The sequence below is a fragment of the Trachypithecus francoisi genome, unplaced genomic scaffold, assembly GCF_009764315.1.
Source record: "Trachypithecus francoisi isolate TF-2019V2 unplaced genomic scaffold, Tfra_2.0 Lachesis_group1, whole genome shotgun sequence".
NCBI classification, from domain to species: Eukaryota; Metazoa; Chordata; class Mammalia; order Primates; family Cercopithecidae; genus Trachypithecus; species Trachypithecus francoisi.
In genome coordinates, this window is record NW_022681454.1 from 159,413,721 (window position 1) to 159,420,145 (window position 6,425).

Sequence of the window (6,425 nt, forward strand, 5' to 3'; positions counted from 1 at the left end):
TTCCATTCAAACATTACTTTCTCAGTGAGGCCTTCCTTCGATTTTCCTCCTACAATTTCACCTCATAGTGGCATATTATTTCCCTTTTCCCTGCTTTCTTTTTTTCCATATGTACTTATCAGCCTATAATATACTCTATATATGCATATATTTATATTTATACTTATTTTATTTTACTATTTTTATTATATATATTTTTTTTCTTTTTCTTATTTTTTCTTTTCTTTCTTTCTTTTTTTTTTTTTTAAGACAGTCTTGCTCTGTTGCCCAGGCAGGGGTGCAATGGTGTGATCTTGGCTCACTGCAACCTCTGCTTCCTGGTTCCAAGCCATTCTCCCGTTTCAGCCTCCTGAGCAGCTCAGTCTACAGACACCTGCCACCATGGCCGGCTAATTTTTGTATTTTTAGTAGAGATGGGGTTTCACCATATTGATCAGGCTCATCTCAAACTCCTGATCTCAGGTGATCCGCCTGCCTCAGCCTCCCAAAGTGCTGAGATTACAGGTGTGAGCCATCACGCTTGTCCTAATTTTTGTAATTTTAGTAGAGACAGGGTTTCGCCATGTTAGCCAGGCTGGTCTCAAACTCCCAGCCTCAGGTAATCTGCCCACCTCGGCCTACCAAAGTTCTGGGATTACAGGCATGAGCCACCGCACTGGGCTAGTATACTATATATTTTATATATTTATCTTATTGTATGTCTTCTCCAGTAGAATGTGAGTTCCACAAGATAGAGACTTTTATTTGTTTTGCTCATGGCTTAATTCCAGTGACAGAACAGTTTCTGGCAAATATTTGACATTCAACGAATATTTTTAAAATTAGTGAATATACTAACCCAACCCTTATCCTAGACAACTCTCACCTGGACACATCCAGGAATCTTCTCCCTTAATTCATTCTTGTCTCTGCCTATCCATTTTCAACACTGCTGCTATAGTGATTTAAATAAAATAATTACACATTAGACTACATTCTATCCCTGCCTCTTCACCTCAGTCATGGTTCTATAGCTAATATTGACTTATTGAAGTAAACTCTATTCATTCAGAGTTTCCTTAAGCATTTAATAATGAAGATTTCTACATATGGCAGTTTTTCAACAGTTTTTCACTTGACTTGTGTTATCAGTGATCTTTTAAAGAAATCTTTGCAAAGTCTCTTATTACCTAATTTGGCTTTTGATTCTATAAAAAGTGGATCATTTAAAATCTGATCTTTTGTATGTAGACACAAGATGAAAATATGTCTATCTTACTTAACACAAAAGTTATGCTTTTAAAATGTTGCCTGTGAATCGATATACATGTTAAAGTCTAGGTTTTTCTTTCAAAGTTTATAATAAATTGAGTATTCATTCTTTTGGAAAATTTTTTGGGAATAAGACATAATAAAATCTCACTTAAGCATTCATGAAAACAAAAGTTGCCTAAATCATAAAATATAGATGTATATTTTATATTTTGCATAGTAGATTAAAAGTCTAAAGGGGATCATTGTTTAACAAAATTTCCAGCAACTCTTGTCTTACCTCTAAAATAGAAATAATATGTCTCCTTTTTTGTCTGTCCAAAACCTATTTCTTTGCTCTCTGTAAAAGCTGTATACTTGTAGAAATGAACAGGTTGATCTAGTCTGATGGAACAATAAGATGTAACAAGAATCTGGGCAACAATTGAGCCTGCCTGCCTGGTTGTTTTTCTTTATTCTGAATTACTGTATCTCTTGAGTTTTGCTTATGCCAAGCTAGTGGTTGGATGTGTGTGCCTTCTCTTAGTGAATTGTAACAGCCTGGAGATCAAGATTTTACTTACTTTGTGCCCCACAGAAGGCTTTGCACAGGGTAGGTACTGAAATTGTTTGTTACAATTAGTTTAAAAATTGGACACAATAAAAAGTATATGAAGCAACTCTATTAACACATCAATGGAAATTTTAAAGCTAAATGCAAGTCTTCAGATTCAATGCAAAGAATGAACACCCAGAACACCCAGATTTATCAATTATGTAAAATTTGGTGTTCTATACAATGAATTGAGCTGATAGCCATAGACATTTGAGTGTGTGTGTATGTGTGTAATGGTTCAAGCTAAATTGAAGGGAAGGGTTTTGATAATTCTCAAAACAATGCTGGATTTTTTTTTACAACATAGAAATTACTGTCCTGCTTCAAATAATACATTTGAATATAAATGCATGCATGTTCATTTCCTACCTTCAGCTTCTCCCTTGCAGGTCTGGGGTCCTCAAACATTGCACGACTGTGTTTTCCTCCAGCTCAGGCTTCTCTATCTTTCTTCATTTGGAGCATCTGTTATGCAACGTATTGAAAAGCAAGTTGCCTGTTTTGGAAAGGGTGATTTCCTTTTGAGACCATCTTAATCTCCAAGGAAAATGTAGACACACACAAAAATATGCACAAACAGCTGGAGTACAGGTTGACGTTAGTGAAACCAAACCATTTTTTTAATATATTCAGAAATTTAAGTGAAGTTACTTTTTATAAAACTTCCCTGCTGTTCTCACAGCACAGCATGCAGCCCTATGAGGCTGAATATGCTGTATTTTCACACAAATTTTTCTTAACATGGGTCAGTATTGATAGTGTAATCTTTACAAAATATGCCTCTGATGAAGAAAATAAATCCTCCCTTTCTAATAGCAGGGTTGTAAAAAATACAGCATAAGGCAAATTGTTTGAAATACCATGCTGCTGAAACGTGTAAGAATATACTTACTCTTTAATCTCAGAATGACTTTCACTGGTTTACCTTTAATGTAATTATTTTTAACCCTTATGATTTAACTTTGGCTTCATGTGATCCATGTGGTTGAATAAGAGCCAATACTTATATGTTAGGTTTACTGAGTGCTTACATAAATATTATCTGGCAAAGTAGGTATTTCTCTTATCCCCATTTCACAAACATTTGGTGATTGCTTTTGCAGATGTTACCCAAAGATTTTATGGTAAACTCTAAAAATTCAAAAAGCTTAGTCTATCTGATTGTTCTTTTTTATAAAGTGTCAGACATTTGTTTATGGTAAATGTATTCCATGTATTGTTGTAAACCAATTAAAGTGGAGTGACCAAATGATAATAAATCTAGTTTATGTCTAAACATGTGACAATACTCTTTCATCATTGAAGAGATGTTGTTAAGAATTATATTTGGCTACCAGTAGTTATAGCCTAAACAAGAGACATGTAGCTTTGTCTCATGTTAAAGAAATCTGAAAGCAGACAGCTCAGGTTGAGGAAACCATGCTATATATATTGTGTATATACTATTTATTAGGGAACTACATGTTCCTTTCTGCTTTGCCATTCCCAGCACACATGGTTTCCATTTTCAGGGCACAGGGTTGTTATCAGAGCTCCAGCCATTGTGACGTCATTTTCTATTAGGATGCAGAAGAAAAAGAAAGAAGCCAAAAGGTTTTTTTCAGAAGTCCCACCCAATAATTGGCCTATCTACATCTCACTGGACATCCTAGTTCCAGGGGACAAGGCAACAGTAGACTCCTGGATGGCTCATCATTGCAGGGCTAAGACTGGGGATTTGTTATTGAAGAAGAAAGGATGAATGGTGTGGGGAACCACAACTTGCTGTTTTTGTCACTCTTCCATAAAGGATTTCTCTACTTTTAAGAACAGAATCTATTGAACCCTCCAAACTATTACCCCACATACTTTTTAAAAAAGTCCCACTAATGGTTTAAAGAGTATCCTTGGTTGAATAAAAATGTAATCAGATAAAACAAAATTAAGATAAAGTGAAGGTGACAGTTGAAAATCGAAAAGTATCCATCCCAGATCAGAGACTATATAATAGCAGTAAAAAATGAACTAGAATTTGGTAAAAATCTATGTTATTCCTCTATAGGAATCACTTCCTGTAAGTATCTTGAGACTGTTAAGGAAGCACGCTTAAATTATGACTATTGCTCTATGGGGTTCTGAGGGCTAGAAGGAATGAAAACATCCAGAGTCTTACAATTCCCATCATGAACATGACTTAAAATCTAAAATTCATTAGACTATTGACATCGAACATTAGAATAATAGTGAATTATTGAAAATCAAATTAACTCCTAATCTCAAAATTTACATTATTAACATAAAAATGTGCTAGAGCACATTAGTAATTCAGCGCTAGTAAATTAAACAAAAGCAAGATAGGATTTAAAATACAATTTTACTAAGAACTAACTGATTGTGAAAAATCGTATAAACATTCCCTTATACTACTTGGAGAAAATAAGTGGAAAAAACATTTAGAAAAGCTAAATAATGCACTTTAGGCACATGTATGTGGTATATAAATATATAGAAGAAGTAATAAAGCTGCCACATTCTTTAACCTGGTAATTCTACTTCTGGGAATCTCTTTTGGAAAAAAGATGGATCCTAAATCCTGAAAAAAAGGTTTGCTGCACAATCTTTATGGCAGCAGGATTTAGAAGTAAAAAACTGAAAATAGCTGGCTGTTCAACACAGGATAATAACTTAGGGAACTGGTGATATGTTCACTTACTGAAAACAGTATTGTCAATCAAGTAACTGAACAGGTGAGAAAAAGTAACAAGAGAACTCTAAGGTATCACGGAGGTACCAACTGCAGGGAGCACCTATGGGTCCTGGGGCTGGGAGAGAAAAAGGAAGACATTGAAGTTGAAACTTAGCACCTTTGTGGAGGATCCCTGTGGACCCGTAGCCCAGACCTCCGAAAAGTCAGGACCCTGGCTGAGGCTGAGGTTTCCGAGGTGGTGTGTGCTGAAGCTGGTTCTGTTAAGCGTGGGAACAACTGCGAACTGCATCCACCCACTGCTCTGGCAGGGCGCTGCCTTTTATGGGGTGAAAGAGGCATCTCTTGAATGATGTTCAGGACACAAGAAGGAGATAGAAAGCACAAAGGTCCCTCCCTTATCATGTAAAGCTCCACTCTCCCTGAAGCATCCTCTCTAGGCAGAGCCTAACAGGGAACCAGCTATCATAGCAGAAACTCCTGGCCCCTCCCTGCACTCCTAACAGCAGGTCTTTTCAGGCTGTGCTTGGTCCGTCTGGGTGCCTACCTTCTCCTTTGTCAGTTCCGAGGGCTTCTGGAAAATCAAGAGTGGGTTGGGGTGACAGGGAGCCCCCTGCTGCTTCAGGACTGAATAGGAGCCTATGCCTTGCTCAGTGGGCAAGGTGGTGAATAGGAGCCTATGCCTTGCTCAGTGGGCAAGGGCCACCTTGGCTAAGGTGCCACAGAACAGGTACCCAGGACTGGGTAGGGATGGGGAAGAATGTTTCCAGCCCTCCACGGGGCCGATGGGGCTTTATCCACATGTGCCACTGCCTGCTGCAGGCTGGACAAGACACTGCCCACCATGGGGGCTTCCTGCTCATTGTCACCATCAACAATGGGCTGTCTATCTTTTGACTGTGCTGGATCCAGTCGTCTGCAGAGTCCCAGAGCCACCACAGCAAAAGTGAATATAGAAGGCTGGTTTGGAGGTGAGAGACAATAACTTTTTTTTTTTTTTATTATACTTTAAGTTCTAGGGTACATGTGCATAACGTTTATATCATGTATAACTCCCCAATGCAATCCCTCCCTCCTCCCCCCTCCCCATGATAGGCCCCAGTGTGTGATGTTCCCCTTCCCGAGTCCAAGTGATCTCATTGTTCAGTTCCCACCGATGAGTGAGAACATGCGGTGTTTGGTTTTCTCTTCTTGTGATAGTTTGCTAAGAATGATGGTTTCCAGCTGCATCCATGTCCCTACAAAGGACGCAAACTCATCCTTTTTTATGGCTGCATAGTATTCCATGGTGTATATGTGCCACATTTTCTTAATCCAGTCTGTCACAGATGGACATTTGGGTTGATTCCAAGTCTTTGCTATTGTGAATAGTGCCGCAATAAACATACATGTGCATGTGTCTTTGTAGTAGAGTAATTTATAATCCTTTGGGTATATACCCAGTAGTGGGATGGCTGGGTCATATGGTACATCTAGTTCTAGATCCTTGAGGAATTGCCATACTGTTTTCCATAATGGTTGAACTAGTTTACAATCCCACCAACAGTGTAAAAGTGTTCCTATTTCTCCACATCCTCTCCAACATCTATTGTTTCCTGACTTCTTAATGATTGCCATTCTAACTGGTGTGAGATGGTATCTCATTGTGGTTTAGATTTGCATTTCTCTGATGGCGAGTGATGATGAGCATTTTCTCATGTGTCTGTTGGCTGTATGGATGTCTTCTTTTGAGAAATGTCTGTTCATATCCTTTCCCCACTTTTTGATGGGGTTGTTTGTTTTTTTCTTGTATATTTGTTTGAGTTCTTTGTAGATTCTGGATATTAGCCCTTTGTCAGATGAGTAGGTTGCAAAAATTTTCTCCCATTCTGTAGGTTGCCTGTTCACTCTGATGGT